We start from the raw sequence: 23051 nt of genomic DNA on the forward strand, positions 1-23051 counted from the left end.
GGAAGCCTCCCCTGCAGCCAACAGCCCTTCTGCAATGGAGCAGGACCCGGTGGGGCCCTGCTGGGTACAAGTCCTCTCTGTGTCCCCTGTTTCTTGTTTGTAGGAAATAGGCTTCATTCAGCCTCCTTGACCTTCCCGGAACTCCAAAGGGCAGATTCAAACAGCTGCTAATCAGGGAAGGGAGGGGGTGCAGAGACAAGGGAGGAGTAGTCAAGAAACAACAGTGCAGCCTTGGGGCAGGGTCCTGGCTCCCCCTCAAGGAATATACATAACAAAACATCTCTGAGTTCTTCTGCAGGAACTAAGACCCCACCCAGGTGGAGGATGGTAACTTCTGGCTGAGCACCAGATTCCTGGAGCACTGCCCTGTCACCTCACCACCAGCCAATCAGAAGAAAGTCTGCACAAGGTGGAAGATAAAGACGACTCTGAGCCCCTCCCCAAATGATTCTTGTTTAAAAACTTTCATGGTCGAGCAGAATCTTTGGAGTTGGTTTCTGGACACAAGTCCCCCATCTCCCCAGGTTGCCAGCCTCCTGAACAAAGCAGCCTTTCCGTTCCTGCCAGCACTTGGCTCTCGAGTATTGGCTTTTGGGCATCAAGCAGCCAAACCCGAGTTTGCTAACATTTCCTCGCAGAGGCTCGCTAACCCACCAGGCGGTCTACACCTCAGGACGATGCACTTCCTGTGTGGCAGCAGGAGAGCCAGCCACGCACCTGTGTCTCGTGGACGCCAGACCTAAAGTCCTTGCTTCCTCCATATCCTCCTGGGCACCGAGCTCAAGCCTAAACATAGAAGAGGGATCTAACAAGCACCTACTGGGTAAGAAACCATCAAGGTCTGAGGCAGACCACACCTGCCACCAGGCTCACTGACGGACTGGTCCCTCCAGCGGCGTGTGACCGCTGCAGAAGGATGTACACCAGCTTAGATGCAGACAGTGAAGTGGTTGTGGGATCCCCTCTTCCCTGGACTCCCTGCTATGTGCAGGGGCCTGGTGGGCAATTCCACGGCCCCAGGGTAAGGTGGGGTCACTCAGCGGATGGAAACTAGGTCCCCAGACTGTGGGGCAGGCAGACCCTCTGCCCCACCACTTCCCCACACACAACCTAGGCTGAGCTTAACCTGACTAAGAAATAAACCTGTGCTGTGGGAGACTGGGGGCGGGGTAGGTGGTTGTTATAGCAGCTAATGTTAGTTACCTTGACTAAAGTCTGGCGCTTTCCAGGCACTCAATAAACGGTTACGATGAAAATAAAAATTACAGGGGCTTCCCTGGTGGCGCAGTGGTTAAGAATCTGCCTGCGAGTGCAGGGGACACGGGTTCAAGCCCTGGTCTGGGAAGATCCCACATGCCGCGGAGCAACTAACCCCGTGCACGACAACTACTGAGCCTGCACTCTAGAGCCCGCGAGCCACAACTACTGAGTCCACGCGCCACAACTACTGAAGCCTGCGCCTAGAGCCCGTGCTCCTCAACAAGAGAAGCCACCGCAATGAGAAGCCCGCACACTGCAACGAAGAGTGGCCTCCGCTCGCTGCAACTAGAGACAGCCCGCGCGCAGCAGCGAAGACCCAATGCAGTCAAAAATAAATAAATAAATAAATAAATATTTTTTAAAATAATAAATAAATAAAATAAAAATTACAACCACAAGTTAAAACTTACTGCACGATGGGCTTCCCTGGTGGTGCAGTGGTTGAGAGCCTGCCTGCCAAGGCAGGGAACATGGGTTCGAGCGCTGGTCTGGGAAGATCCCACATGCCGCGGAGCAACTGGGCCCGTGAGTCACAACTGCTGAGCCTGCGCGTCTGGAGCCTGTGCTCCGCAACAAGAGGGGCCGCGATGGTGAGAGGCCCGCGCACCGCGATGAAGAGTGGCCCCCACTTGCCGCAACTAGAGAAAGCCCTCGCACAGAAACGAAGACCCAACACAATCATAAAATAAAATTAAAAAAAAAATGCAAACCTTTAAAAAAAAAAAAAAAAAGAGTAGCCACAACTAGAGAAAGCCCTCGCGCAGAAACGAAGACCCAACACAACCAAAAAATAAATAAATAAATTTATTTAAAAAAAAAAAAAACTTACCGCACGATGCTTGGGAAAGAATGATGTTTTGTGCTCTGGATGAGGTAGCCCAGTTCATGAGAAAAACACCCACAGGTGGCAGGAAGAGTTCCAGGAAATAAGAGGAGCACAGAGAAGTAAAAAATCCACTTTAGCAGGTCGTCAACCAGACAAATCTGTCATTCCCTCTCTAGCTCCAGGTCAGGCTCGGGACACCCTGATTTCTCTCCTGCCCCTCTCCCACCCCGATATCCCCTGGCGAGGCCTGGACCTCACCACTCCAGACACACCCTATGGTGGAGGCTGGCCTTAATATTAGTTGAGAAAGCAAGTTCTTTGAGGTGGCCTCAGAGCTGTTAATCCAACCAAGAGAGAAAAAGGGACCCATCACTACCACTGCCACCAAAATCAACCTCTGGTCCCACGGGTTCCCTGGAGTCCGCTGGGAATTGAGGCCACCCAGGGCTCCCTGGTCTACACCCAAGAGGAAACTTGATAGGCTGGGGACTTCAGGGCCACCAATTCCTTAAAGCCCAGCAAATAAGAGAATGACAACAGCGTGGGTGCAAACTCCATGGCGTGGGTACCAACCTGGGGGTGGGCACACAGTGGCTGGGGGGCAGCTGCCAATGACAAAAATTGAATGGGCAGAGCCATGGCAGCTGGGGTACGAGGGATGGGCAAGGCCAACACAGAGGAACAGGAGCAGTGTCTCTGCAATGGCCAAGGGCAAGGGTGAGCAGCAAACCGGAGGCTGCGCTCCAGGGAGAAGGCAGTGCTGGCCACAGTGCAGGCTCAGAGCGCCCAACATCCAACAGCTCGCGGGCATCCGCCCAGGTCAGTCACCAGCAAAGGAAGAGCCGGCATACGGGCAAGGACCAGGAAGGCCCGGACTGTGAATGTTCCAGAACAACAGCCAATGGCAGCAGAAAATTCCTCTGGCTTATATTTGGAACCGATGAATGTGTGCAACGGGAAGACTCAGAAATGTAAATGCTGTCAATCAAGTTCCGATGCAAGGAAAGCGACAGAATGGCTGTGGTCGGAGAAGCCTGCTGCCGGGGTGAGGGGAACACACACCTTTCCTGAAACAGAAATCATGAGCAGGCTGCTGAGGAGGGTTACAGAAGAGACGTTACACTACGGAAACCTCCGCCACCTGATGTAAAGCAGAGTCGGGCTGTGGGGTGGGGAAGAGCCACCAAAAGCAGAGCACAGGGTGGGTTCCAGGAGGGGGGGGCAGGAGGAGGGGCCCTGGGGGTCAGGGCTCCTTTATTCTAATTTGCTCACCTTGGGGACTTCTCCGCCCACTGGATGCTCCACCTCCGGTGCCTCTCCCCACCCTAAAATGCATAAGAGGGGAAGCTGGGACGAAGTGAGAGAGTGGCATGGACATATATACACTACCAAGTGTAAAACAGATAGCTAGTGGGAAGCAGCTGCATAGCACAGGGAGATCAGTTCGGGGCTTGGTGACCACCTAGAGGGGTGGGATAGGGAGGGTGGGAGGGAGACACAAGAGGGAGGGGATATGGGGATATATGTATACATATAGCTGATTCACTTTGTTATACAGCAGAAACTAACACAACACTGTAAAGCAATTATACTCCAATAAATATGTTTAAAAAAATGCATAAGAATAGTGGAAGCGGGCTTCCCTGGTGGCGCAGTGGTTGAGAATCTGCCTGCCAATGCAGGGGACACGGGTTCGAGCCCTGGTCTGGGAAGATCCCACATGCCACGGAGCAACTGGGCCCGTGAGCCACAACTGCTGAGCCTGCGCGTCTGGAGCCTGTGCTCCGCAACAAGAGAGGGTGCGACAGTGAGAGGCCCGTGCACCGCGATGAAGAGTGGCCCCCGCTCGCCACAACTAGAGAAAGCCCTCGCACAGAAACGAAGACCCAACACAGCCAAAAATTAATTAATTAATTAATTAATTTTTTTTTTTTTAAAAGGCAGATGCTTGCTTTAAAAAAAAAAAAAAAGAATAGTGGAAGCAAGCAGGTCTTCCTTTTTTTCTGTTTAAAAAAGCCAACTACCTAGGATTTAAAAAAGCCAACTACCTAGGAAAGATCTTAATTTTTTAAACAAAGTCAAATATGCCTCCTCACCACAAAAAGCCAGGAATGCTGGCTGCGGCAAAGGCCAGAGGCCCCAGGAACAGAGACCAGGGCGGAGGGCACCTGGGAGGGCTCTGAGGGGGCACACAGGCAGGCCTTGAGCTTGGCCCCAGGCCCGTGCTCTGGCCCCCGCCCCGTGCTCTGGCCCCAAGCCCACCAGGCCCCAGACACCCTGGTCCACAGCGCTCTCGACACCTGCCCTTCTGGGACCTGGATGCTTGGGTCAACCAGCAGAGGCCCAGAGCTGGACCATGAGTCCAAGCACCTGCTCAGTTAATGTCACTTCAGACCCCTCCTCCTGCACGAGTGACAGAGCTACTGAGCTTCTCCCAGCCTCAGTTTCACAATCTGTAAAACAGGAATAACAGCACTACCACCAAGGGATGCCCTGAGGAGCAAGCACGTACACAGAGAAACACACGACAGCCCACACAGGGCCCAGCACCAAAGGCCTCCGTGCGACACGCGGAGTTCCTCTCCTGGGCTTTCCTGACCTCCCACGTGTCGGGTCCACACTACATTCTTCCTGGGGCATCTGCAAGCCGGGAAGGCCTTCCCTCCAGCTCAGCCTCTTCACATGTACAACTCCGCAGCCTCCCTGGGTTCTCCAACCTCAACTCCTCCCCCAGGTCCATGGCACTTTGCTGTGATTCAGTTTATAGTCATCACATTTTCTAATAATATCCCTAAAGTTTAGGCTTACAGGCTGCTGTTGGGAAGGAATGGGTGAACGGAGGACCCTTCCCGGAGGCGGTGGGGCTTGGTGAGGGAGCCCGGGCACTGGCGTCAGCCACTGGGAGCCATGTCACCTCCACAGGGCGCCTTCCCTGTGCTGAGGTTTCCTCACCTGTAAGATGAGGACACGACCGCTGGTGGGAGGAATCCACGGTGCCCCAGTCAGAGGGGAGCGTGGAAGGAGACCCTGCCCCCACCCCAGGGCTGTGCCTCGGGCTGGACATCCTTGGGATTCTCTTCTCCAGAGGGTGGCCCCCGGGCTCCGCTGCACTGGAGAAAGCCTGTGGGGAGGCCACTTCCTCCTTCCCCTAGGACCCAGCTCTCCTACTTCCTGCTCTAGCCCCCGTGCAGGGAGGGCCTGGGGCCTTGGCTGGGACTCCAAGAACGAGGCCTAACATGTGAGTGAGCTGCAAAACATCAGTTCAGTGTTGCTGGCATTTAACTGCCAGAAAATGATGTGTCTTAGAAAGGCAAGCACAGGATAATAGGAAATGTGCTGCAGTTGGTGTACAGTCTCACCTGCAGACACAGACAAGCCGATCCAGGGCTGCACTGGGCCTGCGCTCAGCAAGGGACAATCAACCTGTCACCTCGTGTGTCCTCCCATTCCCCCAAGTCCCGCTCGCTGACAGTGACACTGAACAGGTAGCGTGGCAATGAGTTCACCCGATTTAATTAACTAACCTGCCTCATTAGTTTAATGAATACGGCAGCTGACAGAATTTAGTGCCTTAACCCAGATTCAATGCACATCTCTGGACTCCAGTGGGAAGAGTCAGGCACTGGGTGGGCCGTGGATATTCCTCTAAAGCAGGGGTCCCCCACCCCCCAACCCGTACTGGTCCGCAGCCTGTTAGGAACCGGACGCACAGCAGGAGGTGAGCGGCGGGCACGAGCGAAGCTTCATCGGCCGCTCCCCATCGCTTGCGTTACCGCCTGGACCACCGGCTCCCTGCTCCCCACCCCCCAAACCTCGGTCGGTGGAAAAACTGTCTTCCATGAAACCGGTCCCTGGTGCCAAGAAGGTTGGGGACCGCTGCTCTAAAGGACAGCGGGGGGGGGGAGGGGGCAGGACAACAGGCAGGGCGGTGCCCTAAGCAGGACAAGCCCAGACCGTTCCAGCCGCAGCCCCGATCCCCCCGGCCCCTCAGTTCTCCCACCTCGGTCGATGGTGGCTCCATCCTTGCACTGGCTCCAGCCAAGAAACAAGATCAGTGCAAGCGCCTGGACTCCTCTTCCTCTCACACCCACACCCAATCCATCAGCGACTCGTGCCAGTGGTATCCTCCCCAGAGATCCAGACTTCAACCCGGCTTCTGACCGTCCCCCTGCAGTCCCCTGTCTGTCCCCACGCAGCACTGGCGAGCCTGTGACGCTTCCCGCCCCGGCCTCCTCGCTCTTGAGACCTCCCCGGCCGGCTGCCCTGTGAGGCTGCCCTTCTTTGGACGCCAGGGCAGCTCTCTCGCTTCCCGTGTGTCCTTCCTGAAAACCAGCTCCTCTAGGGGGTCTTGGGGACAGCCCGGTCTAGAACTGCAGCTCAGCCCCTGTGACTCGCCTGCAAACCACGAACCTTCAGGGGAATTTCAGCAGGAACTAGTCTGAAACTAAGGTGCCCTGAATAAACTGCTTCAAAGTGCTTGTGTGAGCACTGCGGGTCTGGGTGCTCACTCCTGGGAGAGGAGACACGTGTTACTGGTAAGCACGCGGCACCAGCAACATCTGTGGTCCCTCTGCCATGACAAGCCTCCCTCCCCCCGCACCCACCCTCCAGCTGCTTTCCACAGGTGCCTCCCCTCTCTGGCTTCTACACCTCCTGCGCTTTCTTCTCTATCAACTGACCATCTCAGGTCTCTCGTGGACCAGGTCTCAGGGACACAGAGATGAACAAGACTTGCTCAGGAAATGCATCACAAGAAACGTAGCGGAAACATGAATGGTGGGCCCTCTGAGGGCCATTCTGGTGCTAGTGAAACCTCTTCTGAGACCTTCCCCTGTGCTGTTCCCCCCTATTCCAGCAGGGGCGCCCCGGGTGCCGGAACCAGGGATTCTGAAGGCTCTTTCTTGGGATGAATCGACTCAGTGTCCTTTAGGTCACTCCTCTCACTCCCACACACTGGGCTTCACCTGTCATCTGATCATCGCATAAGCTCCCCAGGACACCATGAACAAAGATGACGCAGACCCTGAGCGCCACAGTCCGTTGCGAGAGCCGCCCGTCAGTGCTGGGGACAATGCACTCTTCTCTATCCCAGAAGGTCCACGGCTGTGACAAGCCTCACGTCGTGCTCCTCTGTCAACTTGGCCACTCGAAGCCCTCACATAATTAACTGAAAGTTCGTCTGCGTGTTGGCCTCTCAGCAATTCCACAGAAACTTCCACACAGGTGTGCAAAGGACGGAGGAAACCATCCAGTATTTACCGATTCCCACTGTCAATGAAGACATGCAGTTCCCAGGGGACCGAGAGCCGAAGGGGACAGGACAAGGGCTTCCCCGTGACCTGTGGGTCAGCTTACGTCCGGGTGGGGCTCCATGAAGTCCCCACCAGCCAATGAAGGAAGGTGTCATCACAGACGCAGAGGCCCCACCCCCAGGCACTCACTCAAAGCTGGAAGAGAACTCTGGATGCCCAGGGCTGGGGGGCGCTCTAAGCCCCAGCGCTGGGCTGCGTGTGCCCCGTTCACTGCCTAAGACTCTCTCTCTTCTCTATTTCCACGCAAATCCAAGGCTGTAGGGCCTGGCCTGGTGCCTGTTTCTACCTCCCCCTACCCGGAGCTGGCCACCTGGAGGCTGGGCCCTGAGCTCCTCCAGCCACCAGGGCGGAAGCCGCCCCAGACTCTGTTTCTGCCCTCCTCCCTTTTGGGAGAGGTCTGTCCTTTCAGTGAAGGGAATGGCCAATGCGGGCGTGGCCACAGCTGCTCAAGGCTCCTTAGGGTCACAGTGCCGAAAGGGGGCGCCCTCCCAGGGCGGGGGCCCACACCCCAGCTGCAGCAACGCCCTCTACTCTGCTGACCCTGCTGCCCCTGCCCCCCCAGTCCTCGGGGGTTCAGCGACGGGGCTGTCACGGTGGGGGCGGGTTCTGGGCACTCCTATCATGGCCAAAAAACCATACTTGACAGACAGGACCTGGTGCTGCAGGTTGGAGAGTCCGATTCAGGTGAGTTTAAACAGAAAAGCCCGTCTTCATAAAGGTTCTGAGCTGACTTACAAAACCTGGGCAGGAAAATGGCTGAGCTGACTTGTGCACCCCGCGCCTGACTCTTCTCGGCTCCCTCTGCTCGCCCACGTCATCCCCCCACTCTGCCGAGGACCCTGTGCACATAGTAGGGCCGAGAGCCCCACTTCAAACTCTCCAGCCAGAGCCACTGAAGAGGCTGAACGCAGGCATCCTCCCCGAGTCTCCAGCCCAGCTCTCTTCCGGGGAAGGTGACCCAAGGGCCTCGCTTGGGCCAGGTCCCCCCCCGCCCCGGCCGGAGGGGGCACACTGTAGCATGGGTGCCACCCTGACACCTAAGTTTGGTGGGGAGAGTTCCCACAAACAGGGGGGAGGGAGAGGCTGGACAGAATCATCTCAAGTCACAGGTTTTAGCAGCTGAATGGAGAGACCCTATCGCAAGTCCTTCTTAAACTTTGGAAAGTCAAAGAGCTCCCAGCGTTTGTTGTTTTCTATATTATTTAAAATGGATAACGTAAACATAAATTACGTATAAACTCTTTTCTTGGAGCTCTTAAACTACTAAAACTAAAAGAGATGTACAAAATAACAACAAACAGAAGCCCGACACAAATGCACTCAAGTTTACCTTAATTTAACGTGACAGACGGGGCTGCAGTACAGAAACTATTGCACAGACATGACCTTGAGTGACTCGAAGCTCTCTCGGGCCACACCTTCCACTCCCCCCCTTGCCTGGCCTGAGGCCAGGAATGCCTGCAATGGCCACTGAGCTCTACCCCGCAGCTAGCTGGTCAAAATAACAGCAGCCAGCGGCCACCGCTCCCCAGAAAGGGGGCTGTCGAACAGGGCAGAGGGGTGGGGACGCAGCGACACTCCTGGGACTGAGTGGGGACCTAGGGATCCCGGACGGCAGGGCCACCCCAAGCCGCGGCAACATGTTGTTTTGCTCTTTTACATGAAATCAAGAGGCAGCCGTATGTCTTTCCCACCTGGACTTTGTATCTGCTGCCGATTCACGTAAAGGATCAAGTTTCTTGTAACGTTTCCAACACGCATGAAAAGGTCAAGAGAGGAGGAGACCACGAACCACCAGTCCGGGGCGCCTCCACCCACACCCCGGCCGCTCACCTGCCTCACCTGGTCCCCATGGAAAGAAAACCTTCTCAGGTAGAAAACGCCCGTCCAGGTGACCTCGCTCGCTGCTTGGTGGCGTCTGACAGACAGGACCCAGGCTCACGGGGCTAAAGAGGCTTCTCTAAGGTCGTGAGCCGCGGAGGGAAGTCAGGACCGGAAGAAGGGTCTCACTAGTCCAGTCTCTTTCCCAAACGCAACACAGAGCGCTGGGCACAGTAATTCAAGCTACAAACAAATGCTGATATCAATAAAAGGCACAATCTTGTCCACTCGTAGAGGTCCTTGATTTTTAAGCACTTTCACAAATACCATTTTAATCTTATAATGTTTATTGGAATATTACTTTCTTCCCTCTGTCCCTTTTCAGGACCTCCTGGAAGAACATATTTCAGATTCAAGACACACTAAATAATATTTCCCTCTCCATCACCAGCCACAAGCTTTACAAGTGCCCGCTCTGGTTCCTCAGTCCTGAGCCCGTGTCCGGCTTTCACAGTCAGCACCACAGACACGAGAGAGGAAACAGATCTTCCTAGAGAAGGCAAAAGAGAACCTTAGGATGAGAACAGCTTCTTTTTTGCATCATTTCATGTTTGCTTCCTTTTTCCTAAGCTGAGATTAAGCTCCTTGACAAAAATAACCTATTTTTGTCAAAATATTTCAAAATAAGTTTTTAAAAAACACAAAAATTTGTGAACAGGATAAACAGACAAAACCTAGCCAACAATACCAACTGATACTGAAGTAAGAAAACATATATATAATGTTCTGCATTTCTGATGGTGGAGATGTGGCTTATAGAATATTGTACAGACACGTTATATTTCAATGGGAAAGTAGGATGGGAAATACACTGACCCCCAAACCAGCAAGTCGTCACTCAAGACCTCCTTCTGGTGCCGACACGTTAACACAACTAGCAGGGGTTCCTCTGCTCTTTGCATGACTACCGTGGCTCTCTCATCATGTCCTTCTCTGTACGGTTCACAACAGCTTTGATTCATTCACTGTGGAATATCCTGGCTTAGTATGTGAAGAACGTGTCAAGGAGGCCGGGGAGACAGCCGGCACGCCGTCCCCAGCTCACGCTGGTGGCGCACACGCCACGATGCAAGGATAACACACGCGTGCTCCCCCTCCTTCCAAAAGGCCCACGTCCTCCTCCAGGCCTGTCCAGGGCCGCGCTGCAGGGAGAGTGAACCAGCTCCCCACTCGGGCAGCGGCTGGACACGGAAAAGGAGTGGGCCCGACGCGGGGACACACAGGCCTTGGCCAGGGTTAGCCCGCCCAGGAGACACTACAGTCCCAAAGACCTGCCGGTATTTTTTCACAAACCTGATGGCAAAGTGCACTCCTGGCAGGGAAGCTGGGCGTCCACACCAGCCCCCAGAGGGGTGAGTCAGACCTGGCCCGATGCAGCTCCACGCGCTGGTCAGCGAGCAGCCATGATGCCGGGCTTTGGTTCCGTTTACTAGAAAACAGGTTATTAGCGCAGGACTTTAACTTTCCAAACCCCATGCTAACGGAGCTTGGGGAAAACAAAGGAGGATCCAGCTGCCAGGGCTTATCCCACAAGAAGGCCTCAGGCTCACCCTCAAGTTCTGGCGTCTGTGCGCTAGCACCACACCGCCCAGTGCTTCCAATCAGCGGAACCCGCGGGCAGCCCGGTGCCACCGTCCGGATCCTGTTGGACCCCTCGCTCCAGCACCTTGTGCGGGATGGCGCGTGGGCCCGACGAGGCACTGGCCAGTCCACGCCACTGTCACCCATGTTTCCTTCTAGACCGCGGCCATCGCCAGAGCGGCCCTGACGGTAACTGGAAAGTTCCACGTGTTTCAGATGACAGGAGGAGGGTGGGTTCAGTTTATTTTTATAATCACTAGGAAAGCTTGTTTTCTAAGCCAGAAGTGTCAAAGTTGGCTTTCTATTCATGAGAGAATATAAAACTTTCTGAGCAGGAATAAAATTCCTTAAAGGGCTATTAACGCGAAGCAACAACCGCAGATCAATGAAATGCCAGGAAGACAAAGTTATTTCTGGAACAAGGCAGTGAGCCAGGACACTGGGATGGCCTGCCCCAGGCCTCGCAGCGGGGAGCACCCAACCAGGCCGAGTTCAGCTTCTGCACCACCAAACCCAGATCAGGGAGAGATGTCTCGATCTTCTATGTGCTGTGGAACATAAAGCGGGGCACTCGTTCTGCCAACTTCACGACACGTCAGTCTCTGGTGAAGTGGTGTATTCGCTGCCACTCTAGCTGCCAAAATGGAACACTGTTGGGTGGGAGACACAGAGGAGACTCTGAGAGGACCTCAGTGCCCCGTATTCTCGTAGGAAAATAAAAGGCAGGCGGTCCTGTGTCACATGTGACCTCTCTGGAAAGAGGGGGCTCTGGCTTCGGCTGTGCGGTTGTGATGTGATGGAAGCGAGACGGGGAAGCGGCCGGAGGTGGGTCTGGCCCACGGGAGGGAGCCCCTTCTGGCCCACTTTTCACCCACGCCCCTGCGCGAGGAGGAGGGGGCACGGCCAACAGAGAAGCCAGCATCCCCCCCGCCACCGACCCCGGGCTGCCCTCCCAGGCAGCCTCTCCCAATCCTTCCCTCCCAGAGCTGAGCGGGAGGACGGCGCAGGGGGAAGGGTTCCGCGGCTCCCCCACCAGTTGTGTTTGCCCTTCACAGGCCGCCCCTCAAAGGGTGGCCTGGATGGAGTGACTTCCTGACCAGAGCAAAGAGGACCCTTGCGGGAGGCCTTCTGGGAGCCTCTCCCACGGCAGCCTGGCCACAGCTCTGAGTGCAAAGCCGATGGTGGCAGGGATGATGGGAGCCCAAGAAAAGCAACTCAGAAAGAGAGCTGCAGGCAATGACTGGAGGCCCAGTCGTTTCTCGGGGCAGCACTCAGAGCCGCCCACCCGAGCTGCGGTGGGAGAGGTGCCAGCCGGCGCCCAGTTCACACTCAACGGCAGACCAGCCATGCACCACTGCCAACCTCCAGCGACCATCAGGCCAACAGGGACGGGCCAGGGGCAGGGGGCAGACAGCAGCTCTGCGGGTGTTTCTGCCCTCCACTGGCAAGCCTGGCCCGGGGGCCTGCGACCCCCTGAGCAATTCACAGGAGCCTGCAACCGGGAACCAGAGCTGCTCGCTCGTTCATTCAACAGGTGCCGGGCCGGGCACTCCGAGGGGACACACGGCGAGTCAGGAGGGTCCCTGCCTGCAAGGACCCACCAGTGTTACCGATGAAGTAAGACGTTCAGGCAAGACAACACCCAGACAAAAGGGAAACGCACGCCCTGGGCTGTGGGGAAGGTGAGGAAGAACCCTTAAATCTAGTCAGTGATTGTCCAGATGCAGCGTGGACGGAGCTGACTTCAAAGGTCCAGGCTCGCTAAGGGACAGTGAGTTCACGGAACGGGGAAGCCTGGTGCTGCAGGCGACACAGGGGATGGGCTGGAGGGCCAGGACAGGGTCAGTTCTGGGGAGCCACTGACCCCAGACCACAGTGCTGGGCTCCAGCTAGCAGGCAACTCCTGTGCTCTCTGGAACCCTCGTCTTGGGCTTTTGAAAACAAACCTCTTGCTCACTGGTACAAACCAGCTCAGGCCTCGTAAGGCTGGGCCAAGGGGGCACCTGCCCCGGAACAGACGGGCAACATCTATGCCCAACATGTAAAGGACAGCTCTCTTGTCCTGGCAGGTCTCCAGGGGGTTCAAAGGCCGTTTTGTCAACAAGAAGACTGACGCCGGCACATGCTCACTAGCGCTGAAGGAAGCGCTATTCAATTCTACAAATCAGAAGTGAAACCCAACAAGGCAACAACCAGGAAAGGAACTAAAAACCACTTAGTAACTGAAGAGGCAGAGCAATTTCAGGTCTATTAGCAAGCACCTTACACGAGAGCCATTGTCGCCTTTGAGAGGCCCTCCCCCGATGAGCTCACCGTAAACCACGTGGGATGAGACCACTCAAGGAAGTTGCCAGAAGCATCTTCCCTTTCTTTCGCAGTCTCCTTGTTCCAGAAAGATTCCAGGCTCGTTGTGCTTTTTGTTTAGAAAAAGAATGCTAACGAGTCAGGACATCTGTATAATTATAAGTGTCAAGATAAACCTTTTAGGGTTATTTGTTTTTCTCTGAAATTCACAGTTGAGTTCTACAGTGTAGAGAACACACTGAGAACAAAGGCCCCCATAAAGTGTCTCCCTGTCACGACAGTGAAAACTAGTTAAAATCTCTACTTGTGCTTTCACGTTTTTTTTTTTTTAAACGTTCTTGGCAGTTGGGTAATAAAGAGACCAGGGAAAATGTGCCTTCAAAATTCGATTTTTAGATTTGCTCCCACCTCCCACTAGAAGAAATCTGTAGAAAAACAAAAAAACCAGAAGCTGGCAGGGAGCAGGTACACCCTCCAAGCCACCTCAGGTCCCGCCCCCTTGGGAGCAGGCAGGTCACTGACGGAGAGCCAGGGAGGCAGGTCTCCACCCGGTGGAATGTCCTCCTCCTCTGGGTGACTGGGCCGGCCCCACACAGACATAACCCGACACCCCCAGGACCATCACGCAGCCCCATCACCAGGTTTCAGTGAGGACCAGCTGGGGAAGGGGCCAGATGTACACCCATCGGGGAGGTGTGAACACACATGTGTCCAATACTCAACCAGAAGGGAGCAGGCACCAGTGTATCCAACTAAAGTCTTGGATCCCTCCGCTCGGCCTGCACCACTCCGCTGAGCAGTGCGCAGTGCATCAGACGCCCACCAACCACAAACAAGAGCAGAGAAATTCAGGGAAACACAGCTGACACAGAGTCGTGCTCTTGGTCTGCTTCAGGTGTTTCATTCAGCTATCAGATTTCAGGCAAAGCACAAACTCTGGGCACCTGGGTGTCCCCTGCTGGGTGTGGCTCTGTCCTCCCCAGCCCTTCCTCCCCGATCTATTACCCTACACTGGTGGGCTGCCCCAAATGGCATGAACTGTGTATATTCTGCTCTGTCATTTGCTCCTCACCACAAAGCCTGCCCCAGCCCCAGCCCCAGGGAAATCATTACTCCCTGCCTCAGCGAGGACATCACAGTGCAGAGAAGAGGGGCGTCTTCCCCACCATCCTGAGGACGACCAGCGAGGCTGGGCCGCACAACAGGACTCCGGCCTCCATTCTGGTCCCCTCGCAGAGCTAGCACGGTTCACGGCACCTCCTGAACAGCTGGCCCTCGTGGGGGGCATGACTTCTACCATGACTGCACTGTACTGATGCACAGAGATTCTTCTTTAAATAAATGTTTTAACTTAAATTTGCTACACGTAATATCTTGATCTAGTTAAATACTCAAGTATATGTAGAAATGAATTTAACTCTTCAGATATAAGGCTTGCATCCAGCAGCACACAGGCCCCCTTCAGGAGACAGGGGGCCCGGGGCACGGCATCCCATCTCCATCTCCATCAACCCCCGACCAGCTGTTTGACTGTGGGAAGGCTCTGCTCAGAGCCCATGTCCTCTGTCATCAAGTTGGGGAGACATCCCCAACCTTAGAGACTTGCTGCAAATCTCAGTTAAGAAAGTGTGTGTGAAGGCTTTGTAGATCCCAAGTTACTCAGTTAAATTTAAGTGACACTAGGTCTTGCTAAGAGTCAAATGAGATACAAAGGCAAAAATGCTCTGAAAATGTAGGAGTTAGGATTTAAATCTTTAAATGACACATTCTTTCTGGAGGATGACACAGCCTGGGTTATGAGCAGTGGGGAGGCTTCCCCAGGAATTAGACCTGGGCCTGCCAATGACACCTCCTGTGGCTCCCTTGGGCTCATGGTAGACGTGGTGAGACTCCGCTGGGTGCCAGGCCCAAGTTCATTCAAGCTGCAGACAGAGATGGGTGGTCTGACACTCACCCTCCACCTGATCACTAAAGGTCGTCAATCTAGCCAAGAAAATATACTACACTTCTCTAAAAAGGACAATCTGTCCCTTCTGTCCTTGAAAAGTTACAAGTACGGCGCAAGCAAACAACTTTCTGTGTGGGGACAGGGCATATATGGGAACTCTCTATACTTTCTGCTACATTTTGCTGTGAATCTAAAACTGCTCTAAAAAATGCAATTAATTAAAAAAAAAAAAAAAAAGACCTTCTGACACTAATTCCAAGGGAGTTTTTAGCTAGCCTGCCCTAGATGGCCTAGAAAAAAAGGAGGGAAATAAGTCATAAGAAAACCTACACTCATATCAGTAGCTAAGCCTTTTAAGGCATTAAATTCTAGAGTTCTGTAAACATTAGATTTCTTGGAACAATATTCTGAAAAGCCCTGAAAGTTCAAATAAAGTCAAATAAATATAGCACTCTGTAGACCTTAAACAAGGCTGGATGAGAGGATTAAACCATGTACCCGAGGAAAGGTTTGCACAGAGAAACTGCAAAGCAGATCTAAAAATACCGTGTGATTATCCACCACCACGGTTTTAGGGGGCAAAATAGGGAGGAGATCAAAATGCAAGGCAAACCTGGCATTTCTGGGATAACTGCTGTCAGGCGACCCTGTTCTGGTGCACCAGTGTGCACCCCAGACCCACAGCCCTCAGGCAGGCTGACACCGGCACTCAGACGGCTTCTGCCACCAGGCTGGTCATTAAGCAGATCTGAAGGAGAACAGAGAGAAGACAATCTGCAAACCAGCCTTTTTATTTCTGATTATCTTGCACATCTATAATTTTGAGTGGGATGGCTTTCCCAGCTCCTCAGTGGGGCAGTGCTGGTGGGTATCAACAAAGAACACTGAGATTCCACAGCAGCTGGGTATTCGTCTGCTCGGGCTGCCATAACACAACACCACAGGCTGGGGGGCTCACCCAACAGAGATCTCTTTTCTCACAGTTCTGGAGACTGGAAGCCCAAGACCAAGGTGCCAGCAGGTTGGGGTTCTCCTGAGGCCTCTCTCCCTGGCGTGCACACGGCCACCTTCTCCCTGTGCCCTCACGTGGACACCCCTCCTTGGTGTCTTTTACTCTTCTTATAAGGACACCAGTTCTACTCAATTAGGGCCCACACTCATGACCTATTTAACCTTAATTAACCCTTTAGAGACGCTATCTCCAAATACAGTCACATTGAGGGTTACGACTTCAACATATGAATCTGGTACGGGCTGGGAGTGGGAGAGACACAATTCAGTCCACAACAACATGCCTCGCACAACAGACAGCACCTGGCATCCTCTGACCTAATACACCGCACAAGTCCAGCAGCTGAGCTGGACTGAGCTGCCAGGAAGGGGTCCAGGAGCAGAGGTGGTGAAGCAGCCCCCCTTCCCCTTTCTGCTTACAAAGGGTGTGGCTCTCACACTGAGGCAGAGAACCTGAATCCCCTCTCGCCCCTCCCCACATCTCATCTTCTGGGAAGGGGGATGGGGGAAGCTGTGGTCAAATACTTCCCACTCATCATCTGAGTGCTCGAGGTGACCTTTTAACATTCGAAGCCAGGGTCAGAGATGGACAAGTGACCAGTTCAAGGTCAAAAGCAGTAGCAGAGCCAGGACACACCAACCCCAGGTTGTAAACTCCAGGTCCAAGCACCTCCCTCACGCCACAGCCACTTGTTTTATCTTTACAACCTCCTGGTCAGGTGTGTACATGCTCTGAATACATTTAAAATACACCTTTGACAAAAAGCCCCAGAATAAATGGGAGACAGATGAGGGCTCTATCCAGAAAAAAAAACCTAATAAAAATTTTTTTCATGTAGTAGAATTAAAGAAACACAGTCAAACTCTAATATTTAGTTTATACCCTTATAATAAAAACAATTTGAAGGTGGCAAGGGCATAGAAGTCTCCGCCTTTTTTGTTCCTCTCTTCCTCATCTACTGCTTTCCGTTGCATTAAGTAAATATTTTCTAGTGTAACCTTTAATTCCTTTACCCACACAATTACAGTGAGATATGGAAACATTGCTCCTATATAGTTCTATTCCTTTTTCCTCCTTTTGTTCAATTATTATTATAATTATTATATCTATATATGTTACAACCCCCAAAATATAGTAATTATTTCTTTATATAATTTTTGTGTTTTTTAAGAAGTGAGAGAAGGAAAGCAAGTATATATTTCCAGGGTTTGTTTCATCTACCTTATTATTCACCATTTCTGGTTCTCTTCCTATTGTCCTGTGGATTTGGGCTACCTCATTAATGCAGTGTAATTTCCTTATTCCGATACAGTTTTGCTCCCGTTTGCCTCCTTTATGCTGTTATTGTCAAATACATTACTTTTCTAAATGTCCTAGGCCCAAAAACATAATTATATACATATTATTTTATAAAATTGGGGAGAAATATGCATTTATACTGTCTCATGTAATTATATAATAAGCTTTAATGGCATTCTTTGTCTTCTTACTGGCATTCTTTGGCTTCTCATATGGATTTGAATAATCACCTGTGGTCACTTGCTTTCAGCCCAAAGAACTTCCTTTATATTTTCTGTAAGGCAGGTCTACTGACCACAAATTCTCTGGGGGGTTTTACAGCTTATTTTTCAATTTGAGAATATCTTTATTTTTACCTTCATTTTTGAGAGACAGCTTTCCTGGATATAAGATCCTTGGTTGACTTTATTTTTTTTTTCTTTCAGGACTTTGAACATGCCATCCATCCCTCTGTCTTCTGGTCTCCATTGTTTCAATGAGAAGTGTTAATCTTACTGAGATTCTTGGTACAATCGGAGTCATTTTCCTCTCACTGCTTTCGAGATTTTCTCTTTGTCTTTCAACATTTTTTCCTATGATGTGCCTCAGTGTGTACTTCTTTGTGTTCATGCTACTTAAGAGTTTATTATGTTTCTTGGATGTGGAGATTGTTTTTCATCACATTGGGAAGTTTTCAACATTATTTCTTCTAATATTTTTTTCTGTTTCTCTCTCTCCTCTCCTGTGGTACTTGTATTATGTGTACATTGGTGTGCTTAATGGTGTCCCACATTTCCCTGAGGTTCTGTTCATTTTTTTCATTTTTTTCCCCCATCATTTGAACTGCATAATCTCTATCACTCTATCTTCAAGTTTACTTATTCTATCTTCTAGTTAACATCTACTGTTTTGGTCTTCCAGTGAATTCTTCATGCCAGTTATTTTACATTTCAACTCCAGAATTTCCATTCAGTTCATTTCATACTTTTTTTTTTAATTGGTATTCTCTAATTGATCAAACATTGTCATTAGACCTTTCTTTACTTCTTTAAGCATGATTTCCTTTAGTTCTTTGAATATATTTACAATGGCTACTTTAATGTCTTTGTCTGTTAAATCCAACATCTGGGCCCTCTTTCAGGCAGTTTCTGATGCTTTAAAAAAAAAAAAAAAAAAAAGAATCCCATCACACTTACCTGTTTCTTTGCATGTTATTCTTTTGTCTTAAACATTGGACCTTTTAGGTAATATATTGTAGCAGTTCAAATACTGATCCTCTCCCCACAAGGGCTTGTTTCTGTTTGCTTACTTTTTCAGTGAATCAGCGGGACTAGTTTAGTGAAGTCTATCCCCTCAGGACTCCCCACTTTCCCCACAGTGTGCAGCCTCTGATGTTGTTCCTCAGAGGACACTGCCTTGGGTGTGCACAGTCTCCCTGGGGTGACAATGGTTTTATCCGGGCTCTCTTCTTCTCTTCCCTGATCTCTCAGTAAAGCTGCCTGCCTCTGATGTTATCACAGCCAGCTGTTAGGCTCCAGGAATTGCTGGCTGATTGCTCTATTGTTTTTGACAATATCCTCGGGCATCAACTGCTGTGCAGCATGATCAATTAAATGCTGGCCTTTTTGAGGGAACAATTTTTGATAACAGGGTTTGAGGTTTGTTCTGACCCCAGGAGGGCTCTTCTTAGCTGTCTCTTTCTCTGGTTTTCGCTAGCCTAAAGTTTCAACTGTTGCTCTCATGGAGCTACCAGCCTCTTTTTAGCTTCTTACCGCCAAGATCTCCTTGTCTTGTTTTTGACAGCATGCTTAGGTCTGAACTGCCCCATACTCTGTTATAAATAAATTCAGTACTTTTGGGGAGAACCTCAGAGTTTTCTGTTCTCGTGGCCAACCTCTCCTCCTTGGCAAAGTCTCTGAGTCACTGCTCTGGAGTTGGGGTCAAGGACAGTAGCTCATTTCTCCCAGAGTGACACCCCACATTATGAACAGAGTGCTGGGTGGAGGGGGTAGCCTTTGATCTTTTTTTTGGCCACACTACACGGCGTGCAGGATCTTCCGACCAGGGATCGAACCTGTGCCCCCTGCAGTGGAAGTGCGGGAGTCTTAACCACTGGACTGCCAGGGAGGTCCGCCTTTGACCTTCTTAACTCTTCTGGAATTAGACCTCCACCCTACGAGCAAACTGGCATGACAGAGGGTAACTGGGGCCCCAATATCCTCAGCTCGGTGCAGAGTCTCCACGCAATGAGTAGAGGCTGGGTACACTTTCCTGGAATTTCGCCTCTGCAACACGGGAGCTTGAGAGGAGTGAGAAGTGCTGGCAGCTTGCCCCTCCGAGGGAGATACTGTAGCCCTTGATGGAAGCTGGGGGGAGCCACATGTTCTTGGCCACACCCAGCCAGAGGGAAAACTTCTGTCATACTAAGCTGGGCAGGAAGGAGTGGGCCACAGCTCAAGTGCCACAGACTCTTGACGTGGCTACCGATGTACAGTAGATTTTCTTGAATAAATGTTTCTTCATTTGCTGCATACCCTTAGGACCATTTCTGGATATTTTAATTGATTGTTTTCTTAAAAACAGCTTTCACCAATTATTGTTGTTTTGCTGAGGAATAGGTCTGTGGAGCTCCTAATACTACCATTCCAGAAGTGGATCCCAATAAAATTTATACTTAATTTCTAACAATTGGCAAAATATTATGCATAAGTTCCTTTTTGTCTAATACTTCATGTTAGGGAAGCTGGCATTAACCAGCAAAATATGAGTTCTACACACTATAAGGAAACGTCCCCCCAGCAGGAACGAAGCCATGTCTGTAAAAATATATTATTTTTGTTAAAAATAAGTCACCCAGATGTATATCCTGATTAGCAAGTCAGCTGAAAATGTGAGGAAACATTACCATGCATGAGAGGTGTGTGATCACAGATCAGATCATCAGGTCAGAGTAAGTGCACAAGCCACACGCATCCCTCATAAATAAATCCCTCTCAAGTAGCCCCCTCTACACAAAAGGAGACCATTTCATTCTGGGCCACTCAGCTGAGAAGGCCAAAAGGGTTCCAATCCACATGCAAAAGAAATGCGGTGCTCACCCCTCCCCAAAAAACAACTGGCCTGGGGTAACCAGGCGTGGCAGAGAGAAGATCTACCAGCACATTCTTGAAAGTCACCAAGTGTTGCCCACTCTCTAAGGGAAGCAGACGGCATTCTCAGAATCCAAATCAAGGAGGCGGCTGGGAAGTGTGAAGACGCCAGCCAAGCATCTCCACCTGACAGCAGTGATGGGGGTGGGGAAGCAGGGAGGACGACTCCAGTGCTGGCTCTGTCAGGCAGGAGCTGAGAACTGGGCTGGACCTTAGACCCCCTCCAGCCCCAGACTCCCCGTCTATAACGTACGAAACGTACCCAAAGTCACTACTTAGCAAACTGATGTTATTCTGGACAGGGCCCTCCTGGGCTAGGTTCCCCTACAGGTCCCTCCAGACATTAAACAGATGCCAAAGGTCCAAGGGTTATGCTTCCTATACAGGCCCCACAGGCACCCTTTCCGGAGAAGCCCCTGCCTCAACCTCCCCTGGAACCTGACGGTGCTCACCCTCATGAACACACCAGACGAGTCATCCCTGAAGGCCCCCTGGCATCACAGGGATCCGGCTCCCTGCCCGCACACCACTCTGAGATCTCCTCCCAGCCAGCTGAAGACAGGACAGGTTCTAGGAGCATGATGGGAGACAGTGAGGAAGGACACAATGTACCGGCCCCCAGGACAGCCTATCAACAGGGCCTGCCCCTTCCCACAAGGAGAGAGATGTCCCAGGAGGGGACCCTTGGCAGCTGCTTCTGGCCAGTGAGAGATCACGTGGGGGGCAATTTTTTAAAAGCTACCCACACTAGAAGAAAACTGTTGTAAAACGTATTACACTCTTCCTTGATTTTAAGGACTCTTCTGAACAAGAGACCCATCCCCCAGCTCCAGTCCTGTCCCTGACCGGGGAGCCCTGGTGCTGCCGTCCAGTCTGCAGTGCGGGGAACAGTATGAACAGCACTCAGCACGTCTGTGACTGGGCACAAAGGTGCCTCCCATCGGGGGTACAGGGCAGCTTATTTGCATGTGAGATGCACCCGGCTTGCTGCTCCTTTTCCAGCTACATCTGCTCGTGATGCCGGCTTCTCTCTCTTCACCTGCAATCAGGTTAAGCAGCTTTCAGTGTTCTTGTTGACTGAAATTTGCTGCTTCTCCCTGGCCAAGGTGCTTGCAAACCAAACCGTCCAGATGAGATCATGCGTGAGTGTGTGTGAACACTCAAAAGAGAGCATTCCTTGGGTGAGGCCTTAGGGCTCCAAGGCACTTTGGTTTACCTTCTGTTGCCCAGGCCCCGCCTGGCACTGGGTCTGCAGCTGGGGGCTCACGAGACCCTCCCGAATCAGTTGAGAAAGCAGAGGTCTTACCCCAAGTGTAAAAACACCTAGGCTCTGACACGTTACTACCCACTGTGTGAAAATCCTGTGGAATGCACAAAGCTCACCTCCCACTCCCTTGTGGAAATAAAATTTGTTTTTGATGTTTTGTTTTCTCAGCTGCAATCAGATACCGACAGAACTCATCGTTACTGCTATTGTCTATCTGACCCAGTTTGGGCTTTGATTTTTTTCTCCATCACCATAAAGAAATGCAACTTCATTTTATTTTTCCCCACTGTAATTTTTTTTAGATTAAGAAGTTGGCATTAAAATGCTTCTCTTCTTTGGGAAGTGTTTTATTTTGTTCTAAGTAGAAGGAGTCCACGTACTACAAAATAATAATTTTGGAAAACGAACCCTTCATGGCACGTTCTGACACCCAAAGGACCAAATATTTCCCCTCGATGTGTTTGCTCTTTGGTTGCTGCAGGCACCATCTCTCCACCCCCGACCTTGTTGTCGCCCCCGACAGGGGCAGGAGGTGGGGCGCCCTAGATTCCCACCTCATCTACTAGGAGGCACTGGTGTCACAGGTGATTCTAGGGCAAGGAGCTGTGGAATCCCAGTTTCAAACAGAATGAGAGGAAGGAAGGCATTCCCACGAGGGCAATAAAGGGGTCGGGACTGAACCAGACCACAAATACCTCCGGAAGCACCTCATGTTAAACCAGTGAAGTGCCAAACTCCCTGGCCCGAAACTCAAGTTCTTCCTCCGTATTTAACTGTGACACTGCAGGCCAGGGACCTGGGGTACCTCTGTGCGGCCCAACTGAGAAGACCACTGCGGGATGGACCCAGACCCTCCCATGTGGGCATCCTCATCCCACATAGGCTCCATCCTCCAGAGCCAAGTACTATTTCTGAAACCATCTTCTTTTTAGAGATTCCCGTGTGATAAGCAGCACAGTCAGAAAAAGGAAACCAGCCGACTATCCCAGCCCTTTCAGAGGACGTCCTCACCTCCCTGGGACTGTCCGTGCCGCCCCGGCTTCCCTCCTGCTCCACCTCCAGCCTTCCCCATCTCAGCATCCACATCCTCCAAGTGGTTCATGCCCAAAGCATGGCGTCCTCCTCGTTTCCTCTCTCAGTCCCTCCCTCCCCGACACCCAGCCCCCCGACAAGTCCCGGTGATACACCCAGAACCGGAGCACTTCTCCCCATCACCACAGCCCCCGCAGGGGC

At 51.8% G+C, this 23051-nt stretch overlaps 1 protein-coding gene across 8 annotated transcripts in view; it reads right to left on the bottom strand.

Moving 5' to 3' along the window:
* The window catches only part of INPP4A (inositol polyphosphate-4-phosphatase type I A), a 125499-nt gene that overhangs the window by 59913 nt on the left and 42535 nt on the right, over positions 1 to 23051 (bottom strand). Inside the window, exon 2 of one of the 8 annotated variants that reach the window (XM_082356134.1) lies at positions 15726 to 15860. The exons of 6 other annotated variants lie outside the window; for them this stretch is intronic. The gene's annotated coding sequence lies outside the window, so the exon portion shown is untranslated. Of the gene's footprint in view, positions 1 to 2089; positions 2109 to 15725; positions 15861 to 23051 lie in introns of those variants that run through there. One more of the 8 variants, XM_082356135.1, reaches the window with a different exon arrangement.

The sequence above is a fragment of the Balaenoptera borealis genome (genome assembly GCF_965194805.1).
Source record: "Balaenoptera borealis genome assembly, chromosome: 15".
Lineage (NCBI taxonomy): Eukaryota > Metazoa > Chordata > Mammalia > Artiodactyla > Balaenopteridae > Balaenoptera > Balaenoptera borealis.